This window comes from Apium graveolens, chromosome 9 (genome assembly GCF_009905375.1).
Source record: "Apium graveolens cultivar Ventura chromosome 9, ASM990537v1, whole genome shotgun sequence".
NCBI lineage: Eukaryota > Viridiplantae > Streptophyta > Magnoliopsida > Apiales > Apiaceae > Apium > Apium graveolens.
Window position 1 is genome coordinate 81,488,488 of NC_133655.1, and position 17,976 is coordinate 81,506,463.

Consider the following 17,976-nt stretch of genomic DNA (forward strand, 5'->3'; position numbering starts at 1 on the left):
TTGAATATTCATTTGAGGATCTATGACTCCGATTATTTGCTGAAATATATTCTTTATTTTATTAAAGAATAAGGTGTTAATAATCAAACTTATTTTCGATTATTCAAATAAAGATAATACTTTAATATAAGTATATCTTTGGTTATTTAATACTCGTTTCAAGTATAAGTTTTAATACTTCTACTTCAATTATTTTTATAAAGATTATTCTTTATGGGAATATTATTTAATTAATAATATTCAGTCATTTTCTAATATTCTGGGGACTGATTTACTTCATTAAATCAGCTTTACTCCAAACACTCTATAAAGTGTTTTCGAGTCTTCAAAATGATTTTTAAAAGTTAGAGCGGATCCCAAAACTCATTTTTATATTTAAGATCTTCCTTTTTAAGGGGATTTAAATACTCGCTTAAAACCTGAGGGATCCGGCTCTGTGGTATATTTTATATTCGCAACAAGGTTGCAGTTTTGGTAAATGAATTGATTACTTACCCAACGTTCGGGAAGTAAGTCCATCTATTGAGTCGGCATAAGCAACATGGGCTCAGTGGGCGTCCATGATAGTGTAAGTGGCTCAGTGGGAGTCCATCAAATGCATAAGTGGCTGAGTGGCAGTCCAGCATAGGTCCTAATGCGGCCAGGGTGATGACCAGTGGGGAATTCGTCCATCTACTAGTAGAAAAGGTTACTTATGGGTATCTTTGCCTGATCAGCAAGATATCTGGTTTATGCCAAAGGTTTTCTTTTTCTTCCAAATTCATTGGATATTGCAACTCTGTTCATACTTTACATAACAGAGGTTCCAGGAAATGTTTTAGAGATATATATATGTGGATATATATATCGGGACTAAATAAAGTATCTCATAACTTTTTCATTCAATAATATTTCAAAGATTGAATCTATTCAAGTCTTAACTTGTGGTCTCATCTATGGGATGTTTTTCTTAAAACTTATAATACTTTGAACGGTGGTAGTTCAAGTAGCTTTATAAATGATATAAGTGTGGTGAAGTATTGGTAACTTCATTCCTTGTTTTTATATTATATCTAGTAAGTAATTATCTTACACACGATAAAGATTCTAGTGAGTATCCATTTAGATACTTATATTATTGTTATCACTATGTATTATCTTGCGAGCTGTAAGGCTCACCCTTGCTTTATTTCTTCATCACACAACAACAGTTAGGAGAGATGGCCAGACTCCAGCAGACCCAGCGCAAGCGCGTGGGAAGCGCCCCGCGTCTTCCCGATGATGTTGTAGCTGCTATAGCTGCAGAGGTAGATCCATTGTAGTTCAGACCATCTACTTTTGAGAATCAAATTATGTATAATTATAACTTGTGGCAGATAATGGCAATTAACTGTAAATTATCAAGTAATCATTTTGGGTTGTAATAATTTTAAATTGTGGATTCAAAGACTTGTACTTATTTCAATTTCATCTCTGAGACTATAACGGGTTGTGGTGTGTGTTAGTATGGGGTCACAGCATGAGGTTATTTATTATTAATTAAGTGAAGTGATATTGTGGAAATAAAGACCGTGACAACCCGGATTCCCGACCCCGGATCTGGGGGTGTTACAATAATAATTATTTTTAGGATTTTATAAAATTGAGAAATCAATATTTTATTAATTGTTTATCCTTAAATGATTTTCTAATTGCTTTTATTTGTAAAATCCATATTTAATTCTAGAATTCTTCAAAAATTATGAAACTCATATTTATTTAAGTTTGGAATATTTTGAGAATTTTAAAATTATTTTGGAAATTTTCGGGATTAATTTCACCCGCACGTTATTTCGGTTATTTGTTAAAAGCAGGTATAAGCGGCATTTCAAAAATTGTGTTAAAATTATGAAAATTTCGTTTTTATTTACTTCGGGATATTTATAATATTATAAGATTATTTTCGCGATTTTCTGAATTCATTTTAAATGCAGCTCAGTCGTTAATTGTGAAATGTACGTACGAGTTGCGTTTCAAAAATGTTTTAAAAATTATGAAAATTTTATTTTATTTAGTTTTGGGATTTTTATAAAATTTTAAAACTGATTTGGTAAAAATTCGGGTTACTTTTACCCAGCGTAATGGTTCGTTAAAACACGAAATGAGAGATAAAAATGTGGGTTTAACGAGGATATGTATGAGCTTATGGACACATGTTCAATTTTTAAGACCTGCCAGGACACGTGTAAGCAGCAGGGGTATTGAAAAGAAAATACTAATAAACAAACATATACAACCTCCTTTGTTCCTGTATCCATTTCTCGGCTATTAGCTTTCTGGAAATCTCTCTTTTTTTCATCATCACTCTGATTCCTTCCCTTTTCTTATATTGTTCCGATCACTGCATTTCTTTTTCTTTTCAGTAAGTGCCGGATATTCCTTTCTTTTTTCGGCGGGCTTTGTTGGTTCGCGATTGTGTCCAGTCCTGGGTTCTTGCTGATTGCGTGTATATACCTATCAGTGTGTATATATTTGCAGTTGATTGTTTTGGTTGCTACCTCTCGGAATTTCCGAGAGGTGTGGTGGCCTGGTTCTCTAATTGTTTCCTGCTACTGTGTCTCTGTGGTTGTGTTAATTCTCCGGCCACCGCGCGTATGTGCGTCTGGTGGTAGGGGTTTGCTGCGATGTTGTTTGGGTTTGCTGTTACGCTAGTGGTCCAAATACTTGTTCTATAATTTTTAATTTAATTCGACAACATGATTCTGATGTTGCTTCTGTGATGTTTCGAATTGTAAATTCAAAGCTTCGAGTTATTTTGAAAATTTCAATCGATGAAATTCGCGTCGGAAACCCGAAATAATCGGGTACCCGTAAATTTTGCCGCCATCGGTGATGAGCCTCGGCGAGCCGACGGTGGACTGTGATGTTTATTCTGAGTCCTAATATTTTAAAATAAATAAATTAGTTCGTGAGATTATCGTTGAAACAAGAATTTAATTTTACATTAAAGTCGAGTTTGTAAATTATTTGACGAATTATGATGGGATTGATTGTTGAATTGAACTGGTGGTTGGAATTATAGTTGTGAATTTGATTATTGTTGGTTTGACGTCGATTGATGTTTCGACGGGTAGTCCGATAAACAAAGGAGACGCTGCCCGATTTCCGGGAAAATCAAACTACGGAAATACGGGAGCGTATCCGAGGATTATCGGGATGTCGAGCGAGTATAAGTAAATACATATACGCATGTTTTATACAGAACCTGATTGTATGTTGTGTTGTATGTTTTAACCAAAACACAGTAACCCTAATTTCGTAAAATGACGAGTATACGTATTTTCTGAAAATGAACACTAGATCGATTTTGAGAATGTGAACCCTAATTGTTTTAAGTGTTATTCTAATATGAATAATTACGAGTCGGGTTTGAATATCGTTGGGTAAGAATTAGTATCGAGGATATGTCAAGCATACCTAGACGTCTAACGTAGGGTATTTCGACCCTTTAGGTTATAATCGAGAACCTGAAAGTGAACGATGGACTAGAGATGACCTAGTACTCAGTCGACGAGCTCAATAGAGTTTCAACAGAAAAACTTGAGTATCAAAATCGAATCTAATATGGTCTAGTGGTTGGACGTTAAAGCCTGAGCAGCAGAGTCGGCTCAGAGTTGGTCAGTAGTAGTTGTAACGCCCTGTGAGGCAAGTATTTCTGAAATTTTCTTCAAGATATAGTACCAATGTTTTCGGACTGTTTCATAACATGTCGCTAATCATCAAAATAATTCTTGTTTTATATTGCAAGTGCTTTAAACTATTAAACCTTGAACCCTGATTTCTTGATCTTGAGCCGTAAGCCTTATTCTTTGTAAAACATCCTTTGTTGATCCTCAGATACAAACCACACAAATATGATACTACTTCCCAAATGTATAACTACCAAACACCAAACACTGAAACAAAATTGTTTGAAAACACATAAACTTTTATACTTCAACCATTATTTAAAACCTCAAAGAACTATACCTTGAAAAACTATTATTTGCCTAATATCTGATACTTTTACAGGTTGAAAACCGTTTCTCGTACATACCTTGATATACCCTTATGATACTCATGAAACACATTACACTTTTGTACAAATGCTTTATCAATGTGGATTATGATCTTGCTTATTGAATTACATTGTTTATTACACTGAATTATTTTAGAATTGGATAGTTTTCTTATGTAGACCAGATTCGTGGCCAGACTAGATTCGTGGCCAGACCAGATTCGTGGTCGAATTAGGCCAATGTGTTCCTTGGATCCAGTAATTAGAGCAGTGCTGTGTGCTTTGCTCGGGGTTAGTGCGTGACTGATCAGCAGCCTAACCTTGGTTTTTAAAACTTAAAATGAATATCCAATTCTAATGATTAGTTAGAAAGAAACTTGATTCCTTTGAATCATCTCATTTGATCATTGTTTAACCTCAGTTAACACTATTATGACTTGCTGAGCAAGTTAGCTCACCCTTGCGATTCTTTTATATATTTTACAGTTGAAAAGAATATGGATGATAGTGAAGTTCCTCAGTCCAAAGTGCGGGCTAAGGTTCCAGTTGAGTTGAATCGAGCTAGCAGAAGCTTCATGCGGTATAGAGATAGTCAGATTGTAAGAATGATTTTATTATCAATTGTAAGTTAAATTAGTTGGGATTTGGTACGTTGTAATAAAGGTTAAGATTGTGGCTTGTTTTCATACTTTAACCTGTTGCGATCCGTGGTTATGTAAAGCAGGGTTATTGCAAATAATATTTCTTATTCAGGTTTATATATTGTATATGTGTTGTGGACCCCAAATTTCTGACCCGGATTTGGAGGGCGCCACACATGACAAATGGAGGGATTGTTTGGTTGAATGAGAGCCATTCATTTGTTACCATGGTAAAAAGTTAATTAACAACCAAAACAATAGCAACCAAGCCAAAACAAATCAAAACACCAAAAAAACACAAATCACTCCCATTTCCAAGCAAGAAGCTCTCGGCTTCTTCACTTTTTCAAAGACAAGAAAATCAAAATCCAAGATCCACGCATTGTTAAATTGTGAGGTAATTATCCAAGGTTCCTTATACATAGATATAGCTATCCTATAAATCTAAGCTTCCATTTCCTTCACAATCTTTTCCAATAATTCATGGAAGAAGAGGGTGAATAGTGTTTTCAAGATCTTGAAATTTTTGATCTTGTATTTTTGTTTAGATATAGCTTTTGTAAGGATTTTCAAGGGTTGTTTCAAGCTCCTTAGTTGCTTCTACTCACCAAGGAAGGTATAATCTCATAACCTAGCCTTACTTTTGAATGTTTAGAGCTTGTTATATTTGGTATAGTTCATGAGAAGCACGATTCATGTATATTTAGAGTTTGGTTGGATTTGTAATGAGTTTGAGTTGTAAATCTTGGATTATTGCTTAATGAACTTAAGTATAGCTTTTAGTTCATGTTTAGGGGTAGTATAAATTGGAAAATCTTGAGATGTTGGGACTGTTGTAATGAAGTATGGATGGAGTTTGGTTGTGATGTTGATTGTGGGTTGATTTGTGGATTGATTGGAGTAGTTTAAAAATTTGGTAATCGCGTAAACATATCCGTCGTACTGCCCGATTTACCTTAGACTGTTTTTGTTCTTAACTTCAGGACCCGTGAACTCACTGTAAGATTCTGAACATTGCCATGTTTAGATATTTCATGTTACGAGCTTCGTTTTAATATGTGGTTCGCTTGAATCCAATGTACGGTTTAGGAGAAACGATCGTTTTAAGTAACGGCGTTTCGCGAACGAACCATTACCCCTCGCCTTACTTCGAAACCTTGGTTAAGGCCCTTAAATGACTAATTGGAGTATGAAACAATTATGTAAATTGGATTAGGAAGTTGGTAGAGTACTCGCAAAAGAATCGCCTTAAAATTCTTAATGGTTAGTTTATTAAAAATAGTGGAGCCAAGGGTACTCGAACGACTTATGTGATTCGTTAAGCGTAGAAGTGACCATAAGCGAACATTATGGTTCAATTGGTTAAAGTCTAATTTCTTAAGCGACCGTGGGTTAATTCCGACTTATGTTGTTGTTCATAGGTTATCGGACCCACTCTAAGCTTAAGTCTATCCGGGAACACTCAGGCAAGTTTTCTACCCGTTATACTGTTGTTGTGATGTATATATGTATATGCATTATCTTGTGATAAGTGCATGATTGTTATTAGCAAAGTCTTGCGATATATTGGAGCATGTGATATGATATTTATATGCATGCCTGTTTCGTAATCTTGATATCTAATTGTTGATTCAAATGCTTATAAGTTGCATAATACCTATGCTAGAGATAAGCAGTAGCTGCGTATACCCTTAGTATAGGGGACCCAAAGGTGAACATTTTCTAAACCAGGAGTCGATGTTCCCGAGTATATTATATATATATATATATATAGAGAGAGAGAGAGAGAGAGAGATACAGTTTTCAAAACTATTAATCGAATAAGGTTTATTCGATAACTTTATTTTAATTAATGAATATTATTTTGAATATTCATTCGAGGACTTATGACTCCGTTTATTTTATTTAATGAATATTTTTTTGAATATTCATTCGAGGGCTTACGACTCCACTCCTTTTATTAAATAATATTCTTTATTTTATTAAAGAATAATGTTTCGATAATCAAACTTATTTTTGATTATTCAAATAAAGATCGTACTTTCGTATAAGTATATCTTTGGTTATTTATTATTCATTTCAAGTATGAGTCTTAAAACTTCTACTTCAATTATTTTTATAAGGATTATCCTTATGGGAATATTATTTAAATAATAATATTCAGATATTTTCTAATATATTGGGACTGATTTATTTTATTAAATCAGCATTACTCCAAACATTCTTAAAAATGTTTTCGAGTCTTCAAAATGATTTCAAAAAGTTAGAGCGGATCCCAAAACTCGTTTTCAAATTTAAGATCTTCCTTTCGAAGGGGATTTAAATACTCGCTTTTAAATTAAGGGATCCGGCTATGTGATGTATTTATGTTCGCAACGAGGTTGCTGTTTTGATAAATGAATTGATTACTTACCCAACGTTCGGGAAGTAAGTCCATCTAATTGAGTCGGCATAAGCGACAGGCCGAGGTACGGTCTATCAAAGTGTAAAAGGCTGGGTGGCAGTCCATCAACGCGTAAGAGGCCGGGTGGCGGTCCAGCACAAGGTCCTAATACGGCCAGGGTGATGATCGGTGGGGGATTCATCCATCTACTAGTAGAATAGGTTACTTATTGGTATCTTTGTCTGATCAGCAAGATATCAGGTTTATGCCAAAATTCTCTTCTTTCCAAATTTATTAGATATGACAACTCTTTTTATACTTTTCATAACAAAGGTTTTCAGGGAATGTATGATATATATATATATAGGTGTATATATATGTCGGGACTTAAATGAAGTATCTCGTAACTTTATTTCTTTTGAATGATATTTCAAAGATTGAATCTATTCACGTCTTATCTTGTAGTCTCATCTGGGTGATGAACTTTTGAAACTAATTATAACTTGAACGGTGGTAGTTCAAGTAGTATTCGGAAAAGATATAAGTATATTGGAGTATCTTGTAACTTCATCTTTTCAGCTTATATTTAGTAAATGATTATCTTATACATGACAAAGATTTTCAGAAAAACGTTGAGACAAGGTTAGATATATGAGATCACCTTGCAACGATATTTTATACATTTATAAACTGGAACTCTGTGTATATTATACATGTCAGAGGATTTCAAATATTTTTGAAAAGTATATATGTATATATATACTGAATATTTTGTGACTTGGTCGCGTTACGATATCAACTTGGTTCATTCTTCTTGACCAAACTTTCATGAGTACTATGAGAATGCTCATATATTGTTAATTATTATACATATTATTTTGGTGGGCTTGTTGCTCACCCTTGCTTTCTTCTTTCATCACACAACAACAGATAGAAAAGATGAACAGGACCAAGCTCCCAATTCGCAAGCGGGTAGGAAACGTTCCGCAGTTTTCTGGAGGCGTTGATGCCGCAATAGCTGAGGTAGGAATTTACCAATAGGCTAGGCTTTCAACTTTTGATGCACCAGACTTATGTGTCTATATGAATTGTAATAATGGCAAGGAAATGTAAATTTATTCAGAAACCCTTTTGTGGTATAATGACTTATAATTGTGGAATAAAATGACTTGTGTTATTTTTAGTATTCATCTCTGAGACTATAACTTGTGGTGTGTGTGTGGGGTCACAGTATGCAGTGATTGGTTGTTTATTAAGATTAAGAGTTGTTAAGGGAATTGGAACTCGTGACAACCCGGATCCCCGACCCCGGATTTGGGGGTGTTACATAGGATTACTAACTGGTAATTAATAATCCGCAAAGATCGGTACATACTATGTTTGCTTCATTATGAAGGATGTCTGTTCTCATAGACATTTGTGTGGTGACACTATAGCTAGTATGTAGGTGCTTATTATAGAATAAGTTCACTGAACATGACTCACACAGCTGAACAACTGATGGAGTTCACTCACGTGTCAGCAGTTGTTCACATAGTGATAGTTGTACAAGTATCCTTAGACTTGAGGTCATCATAGTCATCTTGTGTACACTGAACTATGCTTTGGTTTAGTTCTTAGTCTCAAGGGACAATTATAAGGGCTCTACTGGGTATAGGAATTTGTACACGAAGATAGTGTATGATCAATAAAGGATCTACCCCTTCTAGTGTAGGAAGAGAATGTTCAATGTTGATCCACTTATGTTAGTTCAGGAATCTCTGACCAGAGTGAATGAAATTAGAAAGGAGTTTCTAATTTACATTAAATAGAACTAAGCATAGTGAATGGGACAACAAGTGATTAAATAAGATAGGCTTAACACAAGTTCCATGCCTTGTATTTAATCGTGACATTGCAGGGTAGAAGGAATTAATTGTACGGTAACTACTCACTGAATAGGTTCTTGGTATTCTAAGCAGTGAATTCGTATTATCCGGATAGTCGCGATATGCTGAGAAGTATCCCTCACGATGTAGAATAAATATGATTAATTAATTAATCATATTTAATGAATTAGAGAATTTATATAAATAATGATAAAATAGTTTTATTATTATTTATTTCTACTACCAGCTTAATATTGAACCTACAGGGTCACACCATAAAAGAGAATGATTTAATGGTGGAGGAATTAATTAATAATGGATGATAATTATTTATTTATGAAATAAATAATTAATTGGAAAATTTAATAATTGATTAAATGAGATTTAATTGATTATAAATTAATTAAGAAAATGTTCTTAATATTATTAATTAAGAATTTAATTTTTGGAAATTAAATCAAGAGAGAGAATTATTTCTAAAGTGTTTTGAAAAACGATTAATAATTAAAAGGTGTTTTAATTATTAATGAGAATAATAAAAGGTTAATAATAATAATATTTTATGGGAAAATTTTCAACTGAAAATTTTGCCTATAAATATACTATTATAAACCCTATTTTTACATCATTTTCTTGGTGGATACCGGTGGAGTGCTTCACACTTGAGGAGCAGCTGCTAAGGATCTCCGTTCATCGTTTTTGGCTCGCCATTAAAGACCGCCATCTTTCCATTAACGTAAAGCTTCTTAAGGTAAACATACTCATCTACGAATTAAATATTTTTTTTCGCATGGATCCTGCGGAGGGTTTCGGTTTTTTTAAAGATTTAAATTTACGTTTTCGCTGCGTTTATGTGCTAAAAACCCTTCAAGATGCATAAGGGATGTTCATGTGCTTCGATCCCCTCAAAAACTTCAAAATCCCTTGGTAGATGAACTCACCAAGGTCCACATAATACTCCTAATTCAAAATACCCCATACCAACCTTGCTCGTTCAACTGTAACCTCATGTGCATGTGAAGTAGGCAGAATATTAGCACAAATAAAGGCATTCCATGCACGGGCATACCTATTCATCGCAATAACCGGAAAAGAACGATACTCGTTAGTTCCCATCTTGAACTTCCAAACCGTGCCCGACTGACAGAGAGTAGCATAAATCAAATCCAAATCAAAATCCTCGGAGGTCTTCTCATTCCAATTCTCCTCCGTGGGCTTCCGCTGTCGCTGTCCAATCACACGGCGAATCGCCTCTGGATGATAATCCACAGTAAGCCCACGAACAACAGTAAACCCATTCTTTTCAGCCTTTGCGTTCGCATAAAACTTGCGAACCATGCTCATCGGAACCGCCTCCGGCGACTCACAAAAAGAAATCCACCCCTTTTCAGCAATCATCAAAAATAACTCACCATCCCTCCCCGATGGTAAGAATCCCCTCTCCTTCAAAATCGGCTTAGCCAGAAGCCTAGTATACTCCTCCTCAGTAGCCATATCAAACAAACGAGGTCTCGCAGCAGTTCCCCTCGAAGAATCAGCAGTAGGAATGCTGCTGCTGCTATCAATAGTTCGGGATCTCTTGGGTGCCATTGAAACTGAGAAAAAGTGTTTAAGAGTTGTGTTTCAAGTGTAGGAGAGAGTTTTAAAGTTGAAAGTATGTGGGAGTGTATATGGAGGAGTTGTATGTATATATAGGGTAGGATTTAGGGTTAAAAATTGAATAGGAGTAGGGTTGTGAGGAAAAAATGTGGGTTATGGGAAAAGAAATCGTGGGTTGTGGGTTGTATTTTTGTTTTTGAATTTTTCTGATTTTTTTTTTGATTTTTTAGAAGGCAAAATGTTTTCCAACAGTCGGGGGCTGAGCGGCCGCTCAGCAAAGCTGCGCGGGCGCCCAGCATCCTGAGCGACCGCCCAGCAAAGTTGAGCGGGCACCCAGAGGGTTTCTGGAAAATATTTTTTCTTGCCCAATTTTTCTGATTTTTTTGTGGTTTTGAATAGGTTACTAACTTCTAAGGGTTCCTATAGTCACAAATCTTGGGTTGCCTCCCAAGAAGCGCTTCTTTTATGTCATTAGCTTGACGTAGAGTACCTTGCTCAAGTTGATAATAAAACGGCACTAACCACTTCCCGGTTTGCCGTGTCCCCATAGTAATGCTTCAAACGCTGACCATTAACCTTGAATGCTTGGCCCGAATCATTCTCAAAAATCTCCACCGCTCCATGTGGAAACACAGTTTTGACATTAAAAGGTTCGGACCCCCTTGATTTCAACTTTCCAGGAAAAAGTTGGAGACGAGAGTTGAATAATAGAACTTGTTGCCCCGGCATAAATGATTTAGGAGATAGCTTCCTGTCGTGCCACCTTTTCACTTTTTCCTTGTTGTTCTCGTACGCTTGAAGTCGAAATTCATCAAGTTCATTTAACTGAAGCATTCGCTTCTTCCCAGCTACATCTAGATCAAGGTTCAACTTCTTCAACGCCCAATAAGCCTTATGCTCAAGCTCCGCGGGTAAATGACATCCCTTACCATAAACAAGTTGAAATGGGGACATCCCAAGTGGAGTCTTGTATGCTGTTCTATAAGCCCAAACAACTTCATCGAGCTTTAAAGACCTATCCTTCCTTGACGGACAAACAACTTTCTCTAGAATGCGCTTGATCTCTCTATTAGACACTTCAGCTTGACCATTCGTTTGTGGATGATAGGAAGTAGCAACACGATGATTCACATTGTAGTGTTGCATCATAGAATTGAACTTACGGTTGCAGAAATGCGACCCCTCATCACTTATGATTACTCGTGGCGTTCCAAACCTTGTGAAAATCTGCTTATGAAGAAAATTCAACACTACCTTTGCATCATTCGTCGGTAGAGCCTTGACTTCTACCCATTTTAAGACATAATCGACTGCCAGCAAGATGTACTGATTATTGCAGGACGAGACAAATGGTCCCATGAAATCGATTCCCCAAACATCAAAGACCTCGATTTCAAGCATCACATTTAACGGAATCTCATCCTTCCTCGTAAGATTCCCCACTCTTTGGAAACGATCAGACCTTAAAATGAACTGATGTGCATCCTTAAACAAAGTAGGCCAGAAAAAACCTGCTTGCAAAATATGAGCTGCTGTCTTTTCACCACCATAATGTCCACCATAAATTGTGGAATGGTAGTCTCGTAATATCCCTTCCGTCTCACAGAATGGGATACATCTCCTGATGATCTGGTCAGCTCCTTGTCTAAAAAAATATGGTTCATCCCACATGTACCACTTCACCTCATGCAAAAACTTCTTCTTTTAAGCTGCATACATATTAGGAGGCATTATATTGCTGACAAGATAGTTCACAATATCTGCGAACCATGGCTCTTCCTCCTGAACTGTGAAAAACTTCTCATCCGGAAAAGATTCATCGATCAATGTCTTATCATGTGAAGTAGAATCGGGATTCTCCTATCAAGAGAGATGGTCAGCTACTTGATTCTCAGTACCTTTTCGATCCTTGATCTCTAACTCAAATTCCTGTAGCAAGAGCACCCAACGAATAAGTCTAGGCTTCGAATCCTTCTTTGAGACCAAATAGCGAATGGCAGCATGATCAGTGAATACCGTCACCTTTTTCCCAAGCAGATAAGATCAAAATTTTTCGAAACCAAAGACTATAGCCAAGTATTCCTTCTCAGTAGTGGTGTAGTTCATTTGAGCTCCATTTAGAGTCTTACTAGCATAGTAGACCACATGAAAAAGATTATTCTTGTGCTGCCCAAGAACTGCCCCCACCGCATAATCACTCGCATCACACATCATCTCAAAAGGCTCTATCCAATCAGGTGCCGTAATAACTGGTGCAGTTATCAAACTCTTCTTGAGAGTCTCGAATGCCGCCAAGCATTCATCATCAAATTTGAAAGGCACATCCTTCTCGAGCAAGTTGCACAACGGCTTAGATATCTTCGAGAAGTCCTTAATGAAACGCCGATAAAAACCCGCATGACCAAGAAAACTACGGATTCCTTTCACAGAAATAGGTGGTGGAAAATTTTCAATGACTCCCACCTTGGCTTTGTCCACCTCAAGACCCTTTCTAGAGACTTTATGCCCAAGAATAATGCTTTCACGCACCATAAAGTGACATGTTTCCCAATTGAGCACCAAATTAGTTTCCACACACCTTTTGAGCACCGTACGAAGATTATTCAAACATTCATCATACGAATGTCCAAAGACGGAGAAGTTGTCCATGAACACTTCGACATTATTTCCAATCATATCAGAGAATATAGCCATCATACATCTCTAAAAAGTGGCAGGTGCGCCATATAAGCCAAACAAAACTCTGCGAAAAGCAAACGTGCCAAATGGACAAGTGAAGGTAGTCTTTTCTTGATCCTCTGGTGCAATGCAAATCTGATTATACCCCGAATATCCATCCAGAAGACAATAATACTCATGACCGGCCAACCTGTCAAGCATCTGATCAATAAATGGAAGAGGGAAGTGATCCTTTCTCGTGGCCTTGTTCAACTTTCTGTAATCCATGCATACCCTCCATCCTGTGACTGTTCGAGTGAGGATGAGCTCGTTCTTCTTATTTGCTACCACAGTAATACCTCATTTCTTAGGTACACATTACACGGGGCTCACCCAAGAACTGTCAGAAATAGGATATATGATTCCTGCATCCAGCCACTTCAGAATTTCTTTCTTCACCACTTCTTTCATGATAGGATTAAGTCGTCACTGTTGCTCAACAGTCGGCTTACTACCTTCCTCTAGAAGAATTTTATGCATGCAGTACGAAGGGCTGATCCCTTTGATATCTGCTATAGTCCATCCGATAGCCGATTTGAATTCTCTCAAGATCCTCAAGAGCTTGTCCTCCTCACTACCTGAAAGGTTAGATGCAATAATAACAGGTAAAGTAGATGTATCACCTAAAAAGGCATCCCTTAAATGTTCAGGAAATGGTTTAAGCTGTAAAGTAGGTGCTTCCTCAATAGATGGTTTGAGCTTTTCTTCAGCATTCTTGAGATCAGAAGTATCAAGAGATTCAAATGGCATGTCTAGCTTTCGCCTCCAAGGAGAAGCATTTAGATATTGTAGTTGCTCATTTCCATCCTCATCGTCACTGTCAAACTCCCCCACTAAGGCCTTCTCTAAGGCATCATATATTAGCATATGATCAATTTCTGAAGTTACCGCAGAATCAATCAAATCCACCTTTAAGAACTCCTCGTCTTCTGTAGGGAATTTCATCGCCTTGAATATATTGAATGTCACATCCTGATCCTGCACCCTCATAGTAAGTTCACCTTTCTGTACATCTATCAAGGTACGGCCTGTAGCCAAGAAAGGTCTTCCCAAGATTATGGGGATCTTCTTATCTTCCTCAAAATCCAAAATGACAAAGTATACAGGGAAGAAGAGCTTATCCACCTTTACTAACACGTCCTCTACAATGCCTCGTGGATATGTAATAGAATGATCAGCCAATTGTAGAGACATGTAGGTGGGCTTTGGATCAGGAAAATTCAACTTTTTGAAGATAGACAACGACATTAGATTGATGCTTGATCCCAAATCGTACAGGTATTTGTCAAAAGACAACTTGCCAATGGTGCAAGGAATGGTGAAGCTACCTAGATCTTTAAGCTTTGGAGGTAATTTTTGTTGCAGCACAACACTGCACTCTTCCGTTGGAGCAACAGTCTCAAGGTCATCCAGTTTCACCTTCCTTGAAAGAATACTCTTCATGAATTTCGCAGAACTAGGCATTTGCTCCAGAGCCTCAGCGAAAGGTATATTGATGTGAAGTTTCTTGAACACCTCCAGAAACTTACCGAACTGCTTATCCATCTTTGTTGTTGTAATCTCTTAGGGAAAGGTGGTGGAGGATAGAGCTGTTTCTCCCCTGTATTACCCTCAGGCAGAGTGTGTTCAACATTAGTCTTCTTTGGTTCCGCCGCTTTCTCCTTTTGCTTCTTTTCTTCATCAACAACTTCAGCTTCTCCGTCTTTCGCTTTTTCAGCATCAGCAACTTTTCCAGACCTTAAGGTAATAGCTTTGACTTGCTCTTTAGCTTCCTTCCTTCCTGACACTTCAGTATCGCTGGGAAGTGTGCCAGGTTAATGGTTGAGCACTGCATTGGCTATTTGATCGATTTGATTTTCCAAGGTCTTGATAGAAATAGCCTGACTTTTGCACAACAACTTGAGTTCCTCGAAATCAGCACTAGAAGGTGGAGCAGCACCTCCTTGTTGAGGATATGATTGCCTTTGAGCATAATGCTGTGGTTGCTGGAATCCAGCTGGATTAAACTGTTTACTTACGCCTTGCTGATATGGTTGCTGAATAGCATTTTGATTATTGCTCCAGCTGAAATTGGGATGATTTCTGTTCTTAGGATGATAAGTAGCTGGCACAGGCTACTGCGGTCGCTGATAATTATTCACATACTGAACAGATTCATTAACAAGAGAACACTGATCCTTAGCATGAGAACATACACAAAACTCACAGACCATAGCTATCTGATTGACTCCATAGGTGGCTAAAGAATTGACCTTCAAAGATAGCGCTTGGAGCTGCACTGCAATAGCTGTAGCTGCATCGATTTCCAGAATACCTGTTACCTTCCCAGGCATCATCCTTTGAGTTGGGTTTTGATGCTCATTTGCAACCATAGTTTCAATAAGATTATAAGCCTCAGTATAGCTTTTGCCCCACAAAGCGCCTCCAGCTGCTGCATCGAGCATGGGCCGAGATAGGGCCCCCAAACCATTATAGAAACCAGTAATCACCATCCACTCAGGCATACCATGATGTGGACACTTTCTCAACATCTCCTTGTAGAGCTCCCAAGCTTCATACATAGATTCTGTTGGTTGCTGCGTAAACTGAGTAAGAGCACTCCTCATAGCTGCAGTCTTTGCCATTGGATAGAACTTCACCAGAAACTTTTGCGCAAGATCTTGCCAAGTAGTGATGGACCCAGCTGGTTCAGAATGTAACCAGTCCTTAGCTTTATCCCTCAGAGAGAATGGAAAAAGCCTCAGCTTGATAGCCTCATCAGTCACACCATTATATTTGAAAGTACTACAGATCTTGACAAAATTCCTGATGTGCATGTTGGGGTCTTCAGTCGCAGCACCTCCGAAAGAAACAGAATTCTGCACCATCTGAATAGTGCCCGGCTTGATTTCGAAAGTGTTAGCCTGAATAGCCGGATAAAGGATGCTTGACTGAATGTCATCAATTTTAGGTCGAGAAAAGTCCATAAGAGTTGGATCTGCCGGAACTATACGATCACCCATGATTACTGGTTCTTTCTGCTCACTCTCCTTATCCGAATCTTCAAAATCTATCTTCTCCGGAATATCAAGAACTGAGTCTGTCTCCTCAGCCATATCTAAAGTCCTCTTGCGAGTACGAGAACGTGTTTGCATAAACGCTCGCTAAAGTACCTGAAACAAAACCGAAAACAATAAGTAACACATCTTAATCAATGAGTCCTAATGACGACTGATGGTAAGTACATAAACTAAACAAATACACCGAGTCCCCGACAGCGTCGCCAAAAACTTGTTAGGCACAAAACACGCGCTAATAACTCACGCAAGTATACACATTCGCAAGTAATATAGAATAATTTCTAGTTCGTTCCCACAGAGACTCAGACTAATTAAGTTCAATTAACACTTACTCACCAATGTATGATTACTTCTCAATGTCAAGACACTAACACTTAGATTTGATTAATTAATTATTAACTACAATTAACTACGAGAATTAAACACTTAATTGATACTTGAATTAACAATATTAAACACACAAGAGATCATAACTTCATTACTACTTCCTTCAATAGTTATTGTTATTACCCTTAGCATGTAACGGTGATGATATTAATCGAACAACACGAAACTAATAAAAGCCAACTTTCGTTGTACTAATACCATTCTACCAAACATCCACAATTAAGATAGAAGTTGAATAGGCATCAATTATGTTGAGACCCTAAATGTCTACATAATTTGACAACATAACAATTTAAACACTAGTTATTCCTCATGATTACATAGGGCAAGTAAAACAGTTAGAGTTACCCACTAATCATGCATACACATACATGAACCTATGCTAGCATGGCAAGTTCTAAACCTCAAGATCCACTTTCGCCTCATAAGAGATTAACACCCTATCTTATATGTTCGCGACGCACATTAGATGAATAAGCGCAACCTATACTAGATATCATACAATCATCACACACTAAGGTATTAAAAACTAACTAAATAATTCCATAGTAAATCCGTTACGACCCCATGATCATGATTAGCCCATGATAGAACTCATCGTCACTATGGGTTCATATGAAAACATGATATTAACATAAAAGAATAACTAATAAAAATAATTATTAAAACCAGAGTACGTCACAAGAGTAATAAGGTTTAAAGTAAAGAAAACTAGCATCCACTGATACAACGAATAAAAGAATCACAAGAAAACTCTGCTTCCTCTTCTTCGTTGCAATGTGCTAAAACGGTCTTCTTCCTTCTCTCCTTGCTCCTTGATTGATACCACGATTCCTTTTGTGAAACGTCTCTGAAACTAATTATATAGAAGCCCCACAAGACCCAGCCATCTCAGAAGTCAGAAGTCCAACAGAAATAGAACTCTAAAAATCAGTGTTTAATTTTACGCCCCTGAGCGGCCGCCCATCAATCCTGAGCGGGCGCCCAGCTTCCTGAGCGGTCGCCCAGCAAGGCTGAGTTGGCGCCCAGCACCTTAGTGGAAAAATGCTTATTTTGCTCCCGTTTTCTGCTGCGTTCTGCTCCTAACTTCCCACTTGCAATGCCAAGCACTCCCTTAGGCTTATTCCTGATGAAATCTCCCCTCAAACACAAGTAATATCCTGAAATGCACAAACACTAGAAAAATGCATCAAATACACAAAATACTTGATTTCAAGATATCAATTCAAGCCATTATAAGATGTTCTAAGTGGTATAAAATGCCACTTATCAGTTTCCTTTAATCAATTTCCACTATTTATTCTTA

The 17,976-nt window shown here is 37.2% G+C and overlaps 1 non-coding gene across 1 annotated transcript; it reads left to right on the forward strand.

Moving 5' to 3' along the window:
- Positions 1-15,726: 15,726 nt before the first annotated feature.
- LOC141688189 (small nucleolar RNA R71) lies at positions 15,727-15,833 on the forward strand. The gene has a single exon (XR_012561649.1). It is a non-coding gene; the product is annotated as a small nucleolar RNA R71 (small nucleolar RNA).
- Positions 15,834-17,976: the final 2,143 nt, after the last annotated feature.